Source organism: Nyctereutes procyonoides, unplaced genomic scaffold, assembly GCF_905146905.1.
Source record: "Nyctereutes procyonoides isolate TBG_1078 unplaced genomic scaffold, NYPRO_anot_genome, whole genome shotgun sequence".
Taxonomy (NCBI): domain Eukaryota; kingdom Metazoa; phylum Chordata; class Mammalia; order Carnivora; family Canidae; genus Nyctereutes; species Nyctereutes procyonoides.
This window is the reverse complement of record NW_026575125.1, coordinates 20,515,001-20,534,422: the sequence shown is the minus strand read 5'-3', so window position 1 is coordinate 20,534,422 and position 19,422 is coordinate 20,515,001. Positions and strand designations below refer to the sequence as shown.

At 38.3% G+C, this 19,422-nt stretch overlaps 1 protein-coding gene across 1 annotated transcript in view; it reads right to left on the bottom strand.

The window, feature by feature from the left end:
* Positions 1-19,422, bottom strand: part of POLA1 (DNA polymerase alpha 1, catalytic subunit) — a 314,044-nt gene that overhangs the window by 55,241 nt on the left and 239,381 nt on the right. The gene's annotated exons all lie outside the window — the stretch shown is intronic.

The window sequence follows — 19,422 nt, the reverse complement described above, 5'->3', positions numbered from 1 at the left end:
ATATGTGGTTTATCACCAACTTGGTATATACTTCATAATTGCATTACAACCCCACTGTGTACTGAATACCACTTATAGTTCAAACTACTTAAGATAAGCACTGTTACTTTCAAGAGAAGATTGGCAGTAATTAAAGGTCTTATTTAATAGTTGTTGGTAACCATGTTTTTAAGGAGGTTTAAAAAACAATAGAAAGCCGTATAGATACATTTAATTTGATAATTGTATTTTATTAATGATATCTATTTTGGACATACACTTTAACTGGGGTTAAAACAAAGATGTGCTAAACTATCACAATGCAATGAAACAGAATGACATGGAAGTGTTTTGTAATTCATCAATGAGAACAGAAATATCTGTGAACTACATGGCATAAAACTAAATCATATCAGAACACTAATAATAATAATAAAAACAACAATAGTACTTTGCACTTAGAGACCTGCTTTCAGAAGAATTTCAGAGTGCTTTTAAAATACGTATTATTTTTCCTTTTAATAAGACAACTAAATCAAAGAGTAATAATGGTTTGCCCATGCCACAAAGTGAGTCAGCGGCAAACCAGGAATAGATTTCCTAACTTGTTCAGTCTCCTGCAATTATATCGTGCAATGATTACTGTTAGAATGTGTCTCACAGGTTACACCCAAGACACAGGTATCACAGGGCCTTACTATTTTTCTCCCCAGCCCCAGCCTATTAATAAGAATCGTGTTTACAAACTGACACCGCCATTAGTATGCGTGCCTGCATACTGCTCAACTGAGGGTCCAGAGGGGAGACAAGGGAAGAGCACTTGTGCAAGCCTCTCAGCAGTCATTTACCTCCTGGCCTTTAGACACCTATCTGGAGATGGCCTCTAGATATTTTGAGATAGCATAAAGACTTGTAAAGCAAGCTACCCATTTAGAGTGCTGGGAGAAATTCAAAAGACAGCAAGGTCATTAAAGAGGTAGAACTGTACATTATTAGAAAAACCTCAGGCAAAATGGCCAACTCCTGTGGCATGTATATACCTTCTGGAAGGCAGCAAGTAGGCCTGGATAGGGTAAACTTGTAGATTTTTAAGTTAATTCCACTAATATAGTTGGCCATCTGTTTGATCTATATAACCTAAGGGTTTAAACAAATAAATTTCCAGGGTGGAAGTTAGGCAATGGTCTGGAGGTGCATTCTATCATAGCCCAACTCTATTAGCAATTACCAGAAAGGAGGTAAATTAAGTTGGGAAGTTGTCTATGTATTGTGAGGGCATGGGCTAAATGTTAGATGAATATATGGATATACATGGATGGAAAACATTTTGTCATGCAGTTGGAGGGTGTGATAGGAAATAGCAGAAAAAAAAGAGGATGGAGTCAGAAGAATATTCTATGTCATTCTATAAAAAACATTTTATGTTGTGATTCCTGGGTGGCTCAGTGGTGGAGCATCTGCCTTCAGCTCAGGGTGTGATCCCAGGGTCCTGGAATCAAGTCCCGCATCAGGCTCCCTGCAGGGAGCTTGCCTCTCCCTCTGCCTATGACTCTTGTCTCTCCCTTTGTGTCTCTCATAAACAAAATCTTAAAAAACAAAAACAAATTATGTTTATACTATGAAGTATTCCAGAAGACATTAATTTCACATGCCATTTATTGGGCTCCTACCATGTGCAAGTTGCCATTAGACATACAGTAATATAGCAAGCACGGTGCTGTCCTCAAAGTTAAGAGCTTTGAGTTAAAGCTTAAGAATTGCAGGAGTTTGGGGGACCAAGAGATAACTTCTACCTAGGAGGCCTTAAAGGATGAATGGAATACTAACAGGGAGAAACTGGTTTGAGGTGGACGATGTAGGCAGGGGAAACCCAGGAGCTGTGAGTGGTAGCCATCCACGGTGGAGTCAAGACCCACTCAGGGACTGGTGGAGGGTCTAATCTATGAGTGACACAGAGGTGCTGTCTCAATCCTTCTAGGCAAAAAGGGGTGATCTGAAAGCCAACAGTGACTCTTTTCTAGCTCTAAGACCCCAATGCTGGGAAATGGAGCCAGCCAAGCTATCTCTTCTACCTGGATATCTAAGGTCAGACCAACCTATGACCACAGTGCCTAGAGGTGTCCTTCTAATGCTTCCTGGACTATCATCCTGTCCCAGACCTTTCGGGAACAGGGAACAAAATGAAACTGCAGAAGGCTGATCTATAGGATCCACCTGGCTAGGCCCAAATATAAGGAGAAAATGACAGGAGGTGAGTGAGGTCCCAGAAATCCCAACTGTGGAAGATGCCTAAATACCAGGGTTGAGTTAGCCTCTTTTTTTTTTAATATTTTACTTATTTATTCATGAGAGTCACAGAGAGAGAGGCCAAGACACAGGCAGAGGGAGAAGTAGGCTCCCCGCAGGGAGCCCGATATGGGATTCAATCCCAGGACCTGGGGGATCACGCCCGAGCCAAAGCCCCGAGCTCAACCACTGAGCCACCCAGGTGCTCTGGGTTAATCTCTTAAAACTCAATACCTTCCCTGTTACCCCATCCAGTCTTCTCAAGGATTCCACACCCTCCACGGCAGCCCATTCCTACTTTTATGATGTAACTTAATGGGGAAAATAACATGTTCTTTATAGCCAATTTTGTTGAAATGCATTTATTTCATCTTCCATTTGCTCATTACTAGAAAACAGTTTCTTCTTACTTACTTTTCCCTAGCCCATTTTTTTCCTTCACTTTATTCTCAAATGCTATATTAGCTCATATAGTACCATAAATGATTCCTTTATCTAGGAAATAATTCATGTGTTTGACTTCATTTTCCCTTCTACTGTCTATTTAAATTGTTATCTAGATGCCGCCCAATCTCCCTTTCTATATCAAAGTCAAACTTAATGCATATTTGACAAGAAGCAATATTAAAGTTTGAAGAGTTTCACTAACTCTGAGATTCTCAACACAGTGGGTGTGCATCGAAGTCACTGTGGAGGTTGTTAAAATACACAGCCCCAGACCTAATGAATCAGATATCTGGCAGTGACATCTGGACATCTGTCATTTTTAGAAGCGTAAAGAAAAAAAGAAAAAAGAAAGAAGCAAAAAACAACCAAAAGCCATCTTGAAGAAATCTGCTAAAGGTACATGATTTGGGAACTTGGTTTGGCTATCTTCTAGCACACAAACAGAACTAGTTTTTACCCTCTCCCTAGAAAGGAGCCAATAGTTTGTACTGATTGCTGCTTAATATTAATGGAATGTCTGCCAAAGGGATATATCTCAACAAAATGGAAATAATTTGCAGATTATCTGTTTCAATCTCTTCCATTAGCACTAACAATGAAAATTAAATTCATCTTTCCTAATATACCCCATATAAGAAAACTTATAAGACATATAAGTCATATGTCATAAAACATATTAAGAAAAAAGGAGTTGCCAAGATCAATTTTAAGTTCCTTGAGACCAAGGACCATGCCTTTTTCATACTGTAACTGTTCAGTATGAAGAACAGATCATTTAAAACATGTCTAGTGTTGTGCCAGATGCTGGGGATACAAGTCTGAACAAAACATGGCCAATAAAAACCCATTCAGATATAGCAACTGTAATACTAAGTACTATCATAGTGCTTTGGATAAAGTGTTATTGTTAGAAGTAGAAAAATCAACTGATATTTACTGCATATTTACTATGTGCCAGGCACTGTTCTAGGCATTTAACATATCATCACATTTTGATGTTATCCTTTTTAATTTAATGTCCTATTTGGCAGGTGTTATTCTCATGCAAGTTATATAGACAAGGCAGGAGAGGAGTTAGCTCTGTACCTTAAGATTACTTATTTAACAAGAGGTAGAAAGCCAAAAGTTGAACTGGCTCTTCTGGCTCCAGGGTGTGGGCTTGTAACTACCCCTATGTATCTATCGCCTGTCAGGAGCCCTGGTCAGTGCCCTTGGTGCTCAACAAATGCTGGCCAAAAGAAGGAAGGGAGGATGAAAGGCAGGGAGGAAAGAAGGAAACAACAAAGATTTACAGAGTGCTTATACCGTCTGAACCCCTACTTTCTAAGACTCCTGAACATTATAGGCTAAAACCTCTGGGTGTTTGTATGATTCTTTAAGCTCAGGCAAAAGAGCATCATTATCTTTCCCTCCACTTCAGTAACAGGATCACAAGTTAGGTTTTCACAGTTAACCCTTAAACTGATCCCTTTACTTCTCTCTTCCTTTAGTTCCTATGAGCTTATATCATTTGGGAATCCAAAGGAAAAATGGCATTCTCCGGATATTGCTTCCCTTCCAAGATTTCCCACATGCCCCCAGCAAGTTACAGTGACACTCTGCGGCAATGAGGAAGGTATTTCCTTCAAATTAGGTGAAAAAGAGAGGTAAATCTAAAAAAAAAAAAAAATCCCAGGTTGAGAGAAGTAAAAAGTTTCCTAATTCAGGGCTAAAGGCTGCTGCCAACAGCTTTTTTTGTTCCCAAAGATCAGCACACAAAAGTTTCACAGAGCTGGAGGGAAAAGAGTTGGATGCTAAGTTGGGGGGTGGGTATGGGGGTGAGTGTGATTAGCATCATTCCTTTGGGAGCAGTAAAAAAATAACAAAACCCCTATAAAAGAGATGAGCAAGTCAGCTGTGAAAGGAATGACCCCTCACATATAGGGAAAGCAATTTGCATCTACAGATCTCATTGGTATAAACGACCTCCTTCAAAGAGTGAAAACCTCAATGGAAAGCCACTATATACCCATGAAAGCCTTGCCGGCTATTTGTTGAGCTGTATACAGACTAACAAACAGGAGTGGTTAACCTGGCGCACCATGCACTATAGAGATATTTTTTTTTAAGTAGGCTTAGTCAGCTAATCTTGTTGAGATTTCTCTCATACTACTGATTTCTTATTCTCAAAATAAATTAAGAGGCTTCATTCAAAATTCCCTGTGGTCTACCAGCTTGAGTTTGTTGGGTGTCTTTGATTGTCTCTTGTCTTTAGATTCCCTGCCTTGTCTCTTTAGATTTTGCTGTGCCCTTTGGTATTTCCCGTTAGTCCATGTCTGGAATAGCTAATTACATGGTAGCATAATTCCCACCCGTACAACAAGGAATAGCAAAACCTTGCTAATTCACACCAATGACTGAAAGACTCCTGTGTAAGTTACTGAATTATGCAAATGAGCAATAAGTGAAGAAAGATGATTCAAAATTGTATTTCATTCATTTATTTTGACAAGTGTAGTTTAGTCTTAATTATTTTGAAAATTTCTTTGTAGCATACTAATAAATTTACTGTGGCACATTTGTTAAATGTGATAAAGCCTTCACTAAGAGAGACCAAAGCATGCTCTGCTGAATAATTTCCTGTACACAGACTCAGGTGCAGACCCTCTCTTTTATCTTGGATTTTACTGACTTATTAGCATCTATAATATTTTAGGTAAGACAATATATAATCCACCAATAAAACAGGAATTATTTCAGCAGCAAACATGTACTTTACGAATAGGTCCTGCATATGTCTAAACATTCACCATGACATTAGTAAAAAAAAATAATAATAAAAGAAAAAAAATTAATCATGCTTCAAGTAAAACATTTTTATATTGTATGGTCATAGTGTTAATAGGACTTTAGTTTTCTCTTCTAAATAAAACTAGTTCAGTTTGTCATTCATCTCTTTTAATTCCTATTTCTGTTTTGTTTTGTCTTGCCATACTTCTTTCTTTCAAAGTTAAAGACATCTGTTTTAAGATAAGTGGATATATCACAGTATGTAACATTTTCATGTCAAAATACTTACATTATTATGTTCTGAGTTAAATTATTTAAGATTGGAAAATATTTTGATACACTTCTGACAGATGTATCCTACAGGATGGAGTCAACTTCTTTCAAAGCACCACCACTGGTTACGATGGGGAGTGAAGAGACAAGAGCCTCTCAGCTTCCATTCCTTGGGTTTAAAGCTTCACAACAATCAGCCTTTTAACAAGCACTTTTTGACCAAATCTCCAATTCAGATACCTTTTAAAATCATCATGCATTTGCCAAATGATGTTGTTTAATTTGTAAAAGCCAGATAAGCGATAGAGCACTCAAAGAATAGCAAGAAAGACAAAACTTCATCTCAAACCACATGTGTGCACCTGTGCATGTTACAATGTCACCTGTCTTCGAGGGGGAGCTCAGGTTCCACCCCTACCGGGAACTTTCCTGAGCCATTCCTGTGTAGTAGTCATTTGCCCTCAGGCTTACGTTTCTCTACTAGTTTAAGAAAAGGGCAGCTGCGACACAGCAGAAAGAACACTGGGCTCTTAAACTCTCCAGCTTTGCTACCTCACCAGGGTCATTTCACCAATTTGAGGTTGTTTTTCCGTCAGAAAAATGTCAACTACTCTACCGAATGGGAAAAGTAAAAACTAAGAGATGTGAACGTTTTCTGCAACAAGTAAAGTTCTATAAAAAGTAGCTGTTTAGAGGGGTGAATACATGAATAAAGAAAAGGATCACAAGTATTATTATCTCTAAAGCGGGACCCAGGTCTTGCTTATATTTGTGCCCCTTACACACCACACAAGGAAGAATCTTGGGGGCAGCGCGTGAAGGAGAGAGAAACAGAAAACCAGACTTACACACAGACCTGGTTTTGTGATCCTATTTTTGATTGTGGTTTCACAATAATTTCTTTTTTTAAATTTTTTTATTTATTTATGATAGTCACAGAGAGAGAGAGAGAGAGAGAGAGAGAGAGAGAGAGAGAGACAGACAGACACAGGCAGAGGGAGAAGCAGGCTCCATGCACTGGGAGCCCGATGTGGGCACCAAACCACTGCGCCACCCAGGGATCCCTCACAATAATTTCTTAACACAACGAAAGCACACGAGTATCTAATATTAGCCAGGAAACCTATCTTTTTGTGAGCACAGCTGGTTAAAACCTTAAGCTCTACAGGATAGTGCTAAGGCTAGCAGGTTCACAGACTGAGGGGGAAAAAGGTTTCCCAGGACATTTACATGGGCAGAATGCAATAAAAATTAATTCAACTGAGCTCAGTGCAGGATGCTAATTCCATCTAGTCACCGTCCTATCAGCCACAAGGTAAGAGAATGCTGATGGACATGAATAAATTCGTAACAACTACAGGAAGAACTCCTCTAAGAATGAGTCAAATTGATGATGGGTTTTTCCCTGTATATGAGGGGTAGCATCTATTATACGGACACGACAGTACAGCCTAAAATTATACATGAGGATTGACTAATCATGTGTAAATCAACACCAGATCTGGGCCTGGGGCAACTGGGTAAATGAAGCCATCACAGGGACACAAACTTCAAAAGTAAAGGTAATTATGAAAAATTTAAAGAATTACGGAGAGTAATGAAAACACATGCCAATTTACATGAAAAACAAAAAAGCAAAGCAAAACAACCCAGACCATTTAAACATTAAGTCAGTTTAAAAATTAAGTCTGCATTGTAGTCAGAAGGATAAAGACTAAGCAAAAACATTTAACTTTTAACCATTAAAGACTATTCTGGTATGGCATATGCAACGGATAGAAACCAAAACCAAAGAAAAATACCAAGAAAATGCAGGAGAGGTAATTCCTATCTCACTGGAGGGAGTATAAGCATTCTGAGAAGAAATGTTACCATGATCGAGTTAAGACAATTAAGAAATGGAGACATTAAATTCAGGGCTAGGTCAATGAGCAACGATGCCCAAGAGGAAAAGAGTATGCAATTTATTTTTTTTAAAGATTTTATTTATTTGAGACAGAGAGTGAATAGAGGAGCAGAGGGAGAGGGACTAGCAGACTCCATGCTGAGCAGGGAGCCCAACGTGGGGCTCAATCCCATGATCCTGAGATCATGACCTGAGCCGAAACCAAGAGTCAGATGCTTAACCAACTGAGCCATCCTGGCAACCCAATAATAATTTTAAATTATTTAGAAATAATCCCAAACTATTAGAGAAAAATACAAGTTAGACCAAATCTACTTAAATCCCAAATATCTCTGAGAGCATGAAACAATTATGCATGACTACATATCCTCTAATTTACTTGAAGCAAGTGGGGCTGGTGTTTTCTTATCTCTTTACGGACTTTTTTTTTTTAAAGTCACATTTATTACAAATTTGAGCTGGTATAAAAAGGCCACAAAGTCAGTAACTGATAAAACCACAGAGTGCTTCTTTAGAAAGATTTAAGAAAAAAAAAAAGGAATGTCATCTGCTTCTAAGACTACAGACCTTTCAATGTTGAAGGTTACATTTTTAAAATAAGTAACTGATTATACATTGTAAGTAGCTGATCCAATACATTTCCGGTGAAAAGCACTAATTTTGAGGGGAAAATTTAGTATAACTATATCTAACCCCAATTGCTTTAAGTCATGTTATAACAGATTATTATAGATGTTACACAAATACTGATAATTTAATATTCCTGAAACTTACAGTACATTCCATCATGATACTTAAAGGATCTACTTTCTTCTCTGCCATGAGTATTATAAGCCCTTCCTCCTAATTAATCTGCAATTAATTCAACCAACCTCCAATTAGTCTTCTACAACATTACCCTACTCAGACAATAAAGCAGTCTCTAGACTGGGTTTTAAACCTGGGCTAAAATAGACTCCTACAGACCAAAAATGGTTCTGGGATTTCTCTTTGTAGTGTAATTTAGATGTCATATCTAATTTGCTGTCATGACTATTGTTTCACTGTGCAATTTGTATGTCGTTTTGAAAGGTAAAGGCATCATAGCTTTATTGAATTAAACCTTCTGTCTTTATTTAGGGTCTGATGTTACATGCTTGTGCGTATATGTTTATGTCTCAAAAGCTGCTTTTGACATCAAGCAGTGGTAGAAAAAGATTATGCTTTTTTGATATGTTTTCTCCCATCTCAGTAAATATAAACACTAACTGGGAAAAACAGCCCTCTTCAAACTAAAGAAACAATTTTAAATAATAATGATGACATTATTATTATTTTGCTTTGAAAAACAGAGATCACTAAATAAGCCATCACATTAGAGAATTATAGAAGGCCTGGCTGTTTTGTGATCTGAATTCCTTCATTCTCAATTCTATTAATCAATTCTTTCCTAAGGAAAAAAAAACTCTGCTCTTTCCATTGACAGTTTTTGGGATACCTACCACAAACACAAGATGTTATTTTTACAACTCCATAATCACTAAGAAATTCAAACACTCCCTGGCTTTAACTCCTAAGGAACAAAGGCCATCTTACTTATATCACAATACTCAGTTTCATGTTGGTCGGTCTGTAATTGTCCTTCTTGTCCTGGCCTGTGCGTTCAAGTTCTAAACTGAAGTCCAAAACTGAGATTCAACATTGAAAGCCTTCCAGTAGACCACTGGAATAGCCTTTTAAATAATTTTTAGTGCATGAAATTTCATAAAGTTTTTACTAGATAATTACACTTCCTGATTTTGTAATTAGTGGAAGTACATGCAATTACATAATAATTATGATAGTAATTACGTAATTAAGATGTATAATTATGTAGTAAAAAACATCATGGAAATAAAACCATCTACTGTGTAAGCACAATACATTTTAAAAGTAAATTCGCTAGCTCGACTGTTTAAAAATACTTTTCTTCAAAATAAAGTGATTAGCTCACATTATGGTCTAACTGCCTGAAAATTGTTTAATATTTTTTTCCTTCATTGATGATAGAAGTATATTTTTAAAAAGTACACGAAAAAAATCTTACCGGGTTTTACCTACCCTCAACACTCAAAAAATGACAATGTTTTGCAAATGAGACCATCAACCACAGAATTGTCACACAGATACCATACTGCAACCTCAGTGCTCTCATTTGCATGGCTGTACTTACTACTACAAAAGGGACAAGAAACCGGACCATTAAAAAGATGTAACAGGAAAGGATTTTATAAAACGAATAACATATAGCATTCGTTATATAGCATAGCATGCCTCATAGCATGCCTGTAAGTCCACATGTACATAAAAGTGCAAAACATTAAGTGCCTATTTACAGAAATGGGCTCAAAGAAAAGGAACGTTATCAGAATTCGCAAGTTTGCTGCTCAAATATATGGCAACTTTCATATAGTACTTTAGCTATCCTAAAGATGACAGAAAATGTACAGAGACCAAGACACTTTCACTTACAAGCAAAGCAACTATGGTGACAATTTCCCGGAAAATGTAGTTTCTCCTCTATCACATTGCAAAGTTATCTTTAGTTAAAAACAAAAAACAAAACAAAAAAAAAAAAACAAAAAAAAAAAACTAAATAGGCAGTACTGAGAGAGAAAAACAAAGCAGTATGAAACTCCATGCTGCCACTGGAAAATATCAATGTTGTCATTCTTGTACTGAGTATAAAAATCGAAAAGTCAGCAACGTAAGGAAAAGTAAATTCCAAAGTAAACTTTTTGGTAGCAAAACATAAGAAATAGAATCTTGTTTTCATGGCCAAAAAATTCTAGTTCAATGCCCTGAAATCTTGACAAATATGCTAGACCAATGTTGTAATGAGGCCCAGAATGTGGCAACTGGGTGTCACTCTGGGCACATGCAGAATGGTCCTTAGATGAAGTGAGGGGAGAATTGCAGTCCTGTTCTCTCTTTTACAAGCCACTGGCCTTGAGAAGCTGAAAACCATTTTGAAAATCTTAATTTACTTCTCCTTTACTTTTCTTACTTAGTTAAAAAGAAACAAGGTGGAAAACTCTTGCTTCCTTGCTTTCCTCCCCCTTTCTCTTTGCCCTTGTCATGACAATACGTTTTTTAAGCTTAATTACAAAATATATTTCAAACGACCAGGCTGTCATGCCAATTCTACTTTAAACCCAGGCAGGCCTCTATAGTCTGCATACTTGGCATTTTAAAGTTTTCCCAAAAGGACTGCCCTAACCAACGGAAGAAGAAAGTGGAAGTAGGCTTTAGTTGTTAAGAGAGAAGAGCAGAGCGTCTCCTCAGTGCTTCTTAAACTTGAATGTGCCTAGGAATCACCTGGGAATCTTGTTAAAATGCAGATGCTGATGCAGAAGGTCTGGGGAGGACCTGATATTTTTGCATTTCTAACAAGCTCCCAGGTGATGCCTATGCTGCTGGTATACTGATCATATTTCGAGTAACAAGGTCTTCAATTTGACATGGGGAAAAAAATGCACGGAGAAAAGGTGGATTTGGGTTCTTCTGTACGGTATTTTCTCCCTCAACTGCTGAATACTTACTTCAAGTTCTGTAAACTATTTGTAAAATTTCAGTGTTTATAATTTGTTTCTGGTTTTAAAATCAGTTACAGGCTCAGATTATATAATTTAGAAGGTATATACCAGTATAAAGGAGAAAGAATGATCTCTAATCCACCCAGAGAGGATAAGTGTGAACAATTCCAGGGTTGCTTACTAATTGTTCCTCCTTGCACACAAGCCACAAATTAGTAACATAATAGTTACTACTTAGTGTTGGACTTTAACATATTGTTAGCATTTCCCTAAATCATTAAAGATTAAAACTATGTAATGTTTAATAACATCAGCAACAACACTCCTCAGAAGGTCAGGGATATAACTACTTTTTCTACTACCAAAATTCTCTATGTGTTTCTACAGTCACTTCATAAACAGAGAGCTAACTATGTTCTGAACTGCCACACTAGTCTACGATAAAAGTTTACTTCAACTAATTAAAGGGATAGTTAAAAAAAACAAACAAACCTCGGGTCATTTTTTTATTTGTAAGAAAACAAAACAAAAGGAAAATGGAGTTTGTATGTTACCCATTTCAAAATCTATTTTTATCTTTTAAAGATTTTATTTATTCATGAGAGACAGACAGAGAGAGAGAGAGAGAGGCAAAGGGAGAAAACAGGCTCCCCGTGGGGAGGAGCCTGATGCGGGACTCAATCCCAGGACCCCAGGATCACGACCTGAGTCAAAGGCAGATGCTCAACCACTGAGCCACCCAGGTGTCCCCAAAATCTATTTTTCTAAAAATAACTTTTTCAACAATTATAAAAATATAATTTAAAGAAGAGTGGATTGTTTTGTGCTTTACCTATTATTAGTTATTAAAAAGAAAAGTCTCATCTCTAAAATTTGACAATTTTTTCAGGAGGATAACCCATGGGCTTAAAAAAGTGATACAAGAAGAACTAGACCAGATGGTCTGATACAGCCTTCTTTTTAATGCCTTGCAAGGATTTAACAAAGTAAATTCTAAGACTGTCAACTGGCTTAGAGAGGACTCCAGGGGCTCTTTGCTACTTTTATTTCAGTACCTCCAGCAATAATAAAAACTCTTCAGCTTTCACTTCAGCAGTTCAGGAAAATAGAGGAAATTCTCAACATTGAAAAGGGATCTGTCCTGAGACCCTCAGAAATCTCCAAATTCCCAAAGATACTAAAGCATATAATTTCCTCCATAAAACTCTGATTTTCTTTTTTAAAAAAGATTTATTTATTCATTGAGCGAGCAAGCGAGCGAGAGAACAAGCATGCAGAGAGAGAGGGAGAGGCAGACTCCTCACTGAGAAGTGAGCCTGATGCGGCTTGATCCCAGGACCCCCAGGATCATGACCTGAGCCAAAGGCGAACACTCAACTGACTGAGCCACCCAGGCGCCCTAAAACTCTAATTTTCTTGCTAAAGAAAAACACATCACTTTTTAAGATTCTTTCGCTGTTCAGTACTAGCTGTTGTCTCTCTTTGGGTCTTCATTTTCTATGAAGTAGCACAATTATTATTACATTTCATGAGTGTAACTGTTTAGCTGAGGGTGAGCAGAGAACAGGACCCTGTGGCAGTGTGGGTGAGGAGCAGTCAGTTTGGCTCACTTACTAGTTAAGTGACTTGACATTCTTTTACTCCAATTCAAATTTGGCATGCAAAATGAGATACAATGCACTTCAGTATAACGTGCAAAGAGTTGAAACAACAGGATATTAAGTCTGAAAATGTCAAGGAACTTTAGTTACATTAATTTACTGGACACCTGAGTCAAGCCAAGCAATACAGGAAGATTCAGAGTTTTTAATGCACATTGCCCTCCATTCATAGACAGAATTACTTCCTAGGACTAATTGCTCCATATCCTTGAAATTGGTAGCATGGTCTTATTTTCTACTAACAATTCATTCAAAGAAAATTTAGTGAGCTGCCCCCAATGGGCAAAGTGCAGATGAACAAGATACAACCTTCTGCCTCATGAACTCAGTGGAAGAGAATGTCAAATCAAACAATTCAGGGTAAGTCCTGTGAGAAGGGCACTTAAAGGGTGTGATGGGAATGCAAAGGAAAGCAGCCTGTATTACAAAACTTGATTTCTTCATCAATATAATGGGGGATAATCCTCTGCCACCTCATGGGGCTGTTGTGAGGACCATGAAAAGGGAAGGGAGTGTGGTATTTCACCTTGCTGACAGGAATGGAGGAGTAGAGCAACCTTAACAGGCAGGCCCCAAACGAACAGGACTGGTGTCCTTGTAGGAAAAGATTAGGACAGAGATGCATACAGAGGAAAGACCATGTGAAGACAGGGAGAAGATGGCCCACGGAGAGGGGCCTCAGAAGAAACCAACTCTGCTGACAGAGTTGATCTCAGAATTCTAGCCTCCAGAAACGTCAGGAAATACATTTCTGGGGTAGCCCAGTTGGCTCAGCGGTTTAGCGCTGCCTTCAGTCCAGGGCCTGATCCTGGAAACCCGGGATCGAGACCCATGTCAGGCTCCTTCAATGGAGCCTGCTTCTTCCTCTGCCTGTGTCTCTGCCTCTCTCTCTGTGGGTCTCTCAGGATTAAATAAATAAAATCTTAAAAAAAAAAGAAATACATTTCTGTTGTTTACGCAAACCAGTCTGTGGTACCTTGTTATGTCAGGCATTGCAGATTAATACAGAATCCTACTACAAATAGCTGACAGAGAGTAAGAGGAAATAAGCAACTGGAAAGAGAACGGGAATAGAAAAAAAGGTTTTGTTTTGTTTTAGGAATATGGTAAAATCAAACACTAAAGTGAAAAGGCAATTTATGCTCAAGAGAATAAAAAGGAAAGCCACAGAATGAGGGCAAATATTTGCAAAAGATCTATCTGATAAAGGACCATTATGCGAAATATACAAAGAACCCTCTTTTTTTAAAAAAGGGGGGAGGGGCAGAGGGAGAGAATCTTAAGCAGGCTCCATGCCTAGCATGGTGTGCACTGAGGCTCACTGAAATATACAAAGAAATCTTAAAACACAACAATAAAGGAAAACAATTAAAAAATGAGCCAAAAAAATGAGCCAAAGATACCTCACCAAAGAAGATATACAAATGGCAAATAAGCATATGAAAAGATGTTCCACATCACACGCCATCAGGGAAATGCAACTTAAAATGAGGTACCAGGGCACCTGGGTGGCTCAGTCAGTTAAGTGTCCAACTCTAGATTTTGGCTCAGGTCATGATCTCAGGGTTGTGAGATCTCAGGTTGGGAGACCCCATGTCAGGCTCCTCAATGGGCATGGGGCCTGCTTGAGATTCTCTTTCCCCCTCTGCCCCCTCTCTTAAAAAAAAAAAAAGATTCCCTCCACCCCCTTTCAAAAAAAACCAAAAACAAAACAACTCCACTATGATATAACATTACATATCTACTATGAGGTTAGCCAAAATTCGGAACACCAACAACACTAAATGCTGGTGATGATGTGGAGCAACAGGAACTCTCATTTACTCAGTGGGAATGCAAAATGATAAAGCCATTCTGGAAGTCAGTTTGTCAGTTTCTTACAAAGTACACATACTCTTATCACATGAGCCATTAATCACAATCCGATATTTACTATTTACCTAAAGTGGTTGAAAACTTATGTCCACCTAAAAATCTGCCTGCATATAAATGCTTATAGCAGCTTTACTCAGAACTGCCAAAACTTGGAAACCAAGGTACCCTTCAGTAGGTGAATTGAAATATAAAATGTGGTACACATCCAGGGGCGCCTGCATGGCTCAGTTGGTTGGGCATCCAACTCTTTTTTTTTTAAAGATTTTATTTATTTATTCATGAAAGACACACAGAGAGAGCCAGAGACACAGGCAAGGGGAGAAGCAGGCTCCATGCAGGGAGCCCGACATGGGACTTGATCCTGGAACTCCAGGATCATGCCCTGGGCCGAAGGCAGGCGCCAAACCGCTGAGCCACCCAGGGATTCCTGGCATTCAACTCTTGATGTTGGCTCAGATCATGGCCTTGGGGTTGTGGGATCAAGCCCCAAATCAGGCTCCATACTCAGTGGAGTGTCTGCTTAAAGATGGTCTCCTTCTACCCCTCCCCACACTCACATTCTCTCCCTCTTTCTCAAATAAATAACTAAATCTTAAAAAAAATGAATTTTTAAAAATGTGGTACATCCAAATAATGGAACATTATTTAGCACCAAAAAGACAAGTCATGAAAGTCACATGAAATTCAAGTCATGAAAAGACACAGAAGAAATTTAAAAATGCATCTTACCAAGTGAAAGACACCAATCTGAAAAGGCTATATGCTCTGTGACATTCCAGAAAAGGGGAAACAATAAAGACAGTAAAAAGATCAGTGCTTGCCAAGGGTTAGTGGAGAAGGAGGGCTAAGTAGGGTGAGCACAGAGGAATGTGGGGCAGTGAAAGTAAACTGTGATACGATAATGGTGGATACATGTCATTGTGGGTTTGTCCAACACACATCCAACACCAAGAGTGAACCCTAAGGTAAACTGTGGACTGTAGATGATAATGCTGTGTCAGTGTAGCTCCATCAACTGTTAACAAATGTGCCACTCTGGTGGGGTATGTTGACAATGAGGGAAGCTGTGCCTGTGTGGAAGCAGGAGGCGCACAGGAAATCTCTGTACCTTGCATTCAATTTTGCTGTGAACCTAAAAGTACTCTGAAGGATAGTCTGCTAAAAACAAAGGTGGTTAGAGGCTCCCTTTCTTTGCTTCCCTAACAGTCTGACTAGATTGGTGGTTTATCATACTGCTGCTGAATCTGTCTCTGATAAACTGTAAGCTCCTCTAGAGCAGGGAACACTGGCCATCTTAGTTCCTCTACCATCTGGGATAGTATTCAACACATAAGTGAAAATACGCATGTACTGTTTTTAGCATTGTTGAATACACAAAATAAAGTTCAGGTGAGAAAACTAAGAGATTCTTTTTGCTCCTGCATTTTTAAACAGACTTAAGTTAGACAAGTAGGACAACATTTGAATAGATTCATGTCTCCCCCAAACTGTTCACTTATCCCTACTCAGGCCAAAGCCCCATGGGATGAGGCAGTCAAATGGGACCATTATGTGATGCCATTGTGGAAATGGATTTTTACTTCATACATTGCCACTATGTTTCTCTAAAACTGCCTTTGGATCTATTATGCCATCTGTGTAACATTCTGGAGTAGTTACAATAATAAAGCCAAAGTCCCACAGAAATAAGATTTTAAAAATGTTATGTAGTTACAGTGACTATGCAGTAAACACTTCACCAAAGTGAGTAACAGTCCTTTAGCATTTTAAAGATAAGGAAAAATACCAAATGGGGTTAATTCACATTATGGACTAATGGTCTGTAAATCTTCGTTTGAAAGAAAAGCACAGGAAAAAGCTTTGACAAGAACTACTTTTTACCATAAAAATAAACTTCTTTCAAATAATTTGTGATTTTTCCAAGTCAAATGGCCAAGATTCAAATAAGAATTAAAACCATCATCCAGTTACAGCTCTTAAAATATGGACTTTACAAAGGGAAATGGTAAAACAATCTTAGTCAAAGAAATGTTGCTAAGTACTGAGAGTAAAGAAGAGTCTATAGGAAATACTTCACAGGCCAGGTCCAGGGCACTTGTTGAGAGCAATACTTAAACTCCATTCTCAATAATGTAACTGTGTGTAATGACTGTCACTTTTCACAGGACTTCTGATGTAACATTTACTGGTGTTCTGGCCTTAGTCCAAACTGAATAAATATATTTGCCCTCTGGATCCCATAGATTTTCAATTCAGTATTTTTGAGGGGGTGAGAGGCAGAGGGAATGGGAGAGAGAATCTCAAGCAGACTTCCCACTGAGCACCAAGCCTGAAGCAGGGCTCAGTCTCACCACCCTAAGATCATGACCTGAGCAGAAATCAAGAGCTGGACTTAACTGACCAAGCCACCCAGGCGCCCCACCCCAGCTGACACTTAAAGGAGAGCTTATCAAATGTCACTTGTCAGGAAAACCTCTGCTCTTGGAATATAGATAAGCATAACCTAGTGTTTCAGTTTAAATCTCCCTACTAACAAATACCCTAATACCTCTTAACATTACTGGGTGTCAAAAAAAAAAAAAACAAAACATTACTGGGTGTCCTGAAAATGCCCTGAGCAGGTAAATTTCAACTAATCCACTCATTCCTAAAGTACTACTTATGAATAATAAAAAGAAGGAAGCTCAAAGGAAAAATAGTTTCATAAATAAAATAAAAGGTTCTTGGAACATTTCATGAAGTTTCTTTGGTGACACATACATTTAATATCTTTCTCTTAGGAAAACGAGTGGGAAATATCAGTGAGGATGACAGAACATGAGAGACTCCTAACTCTGGGAAATGAACAAGGGGTAGTGGAAGGGGAGGTGGGCAGGGAGATGGGGTGACTGGGTGACGGGCACTGAGGAGGGCACTTGACGGGATGAGCACTGGGTGTTATGCTATATGTTGGCAAATAGAACTCCAATAAAAACATATACAAAAAAATCTTTCTCTTATTTTCTTTAGCCTTCTGACATGTAAAAGAACCTGTCAATAACTCACACGAAGTACCATTATGACCCTGAGCTCTTGGATAGTGTACTTATTAGAAGCAAACGACAAAAAAAGCATCCCAACTTTTAAACTTGTGAAATAAAACTACAGTAAATTGTGAGGGTATAGATACTGCCAGCACTTCTCCCCTTTTGCTGAGCAAGAAGCTTCTGAGTAGCTATTCTATTCCCTCTTATTTTGTGGGAAAGCAACATACACTCCCCAAAATAGCCGGACTAAGTCTCTGGTGACTTTCCAGATCATTTCTATATGTCTCCAAGAGTCAATGGACTTTTTGAAAATTGCTACTCATGGAAGACTGATTCAGCCACCTCAGGTACAAATTCTGGAAATGCCTGGAAGAGAAGTCCATCCCCTTGGAGTCTAAGATATCTAGGGAACAATCTGAAATAGTTAGATTCAGAAAGAAGTAAAGGGGGAGCAACTTCTAATATATACTGATACCCAAGAAGAGTTAATAAACCAAGTAGAAACAAATGTACTCATCGGAGAATCTGTACATAATTCTCTCAAGTCATAATGTCTTTAAGGAAAGGTCCTTAGGGGCAAAAGAGAAAAAAGCTATTAATGATACTACAAATTAACATGGGCAGACATGAGCCATGAATAGAAGTTCAAAAACTCAGTTATTAATGAAATAAAAAAATTTTCTTCACATCACATAAATTTTACTAATTCAGTGAGAATGTGCTGTGGAGATAGCCCAAGCTCTTGGTGAACATCTAAAAATAAGAAACTAATATTTGAACTAACTCCTCCATCAGTCAGTAAACTGTTTTATATCCAAGGACAGCAAAATCAGTTAAGTCAAGACCTTTAAAAAATAATTTTAGCCTATCTTGTAGATGGAAAAAACGGGTCACTTATGACTAGAACTGAAAACAGTTAAGACCAAATCAAGGGCAGCATGGAGATTCCTATGGGAGGAAATCCAGCAGTATTTGTAGGTTTCTTTATGCCCTTAAGGTTACCTCTAGTCTTAATAGTGACCAACAAAATGCTGGATCGATATTCACTGACAAATAACATAAATACTCTGCAGGTAACTAATAAGAAAAATGTGTAAATTTGCCTTTTTTAGTTTTTACAGGTCATAGAAAAGTTGTCAGTGTGATTTTCAGGTACGAAAAAAACCATGCACTTGTCATGACATTTTCAAATACTCTGTTATGTAACAACGCTTTTCCCAGACCCATTAAACTCCACAGTGCCTTCAAGTCTTGTGTGAAGGTTATAGGCAGCACCCAATCATCTAGGTGAAGGTGCAGATATGCTCTCTTATGATGGAGTCAATAAAAGAACTCCACCCCATGCTTCTCTTTCAAAACGAACCTAGGCTTTTAGTGAACAGCAGAGACATACTCCAGGTCTATTTTTTTGTGGTAATATCTGGTTTTTGTAGGTCCAACGATCATGTTGCCTATGCTTACTTTATTACAATTACTAAACTCTATAGAAAATAGCATTTTCAAAATATAGCATTTAAAGAGTCCTTTTTGTACTGTTCCTCCCCCAAAGCCCTGCTTTAATAGAGAACAATGTGAGACAGGCTGTGGGGACGAAAGCCGGGGATTCCTACACCACCGCCCCTCATGCAAGGGAAGCCTGTGCTCAC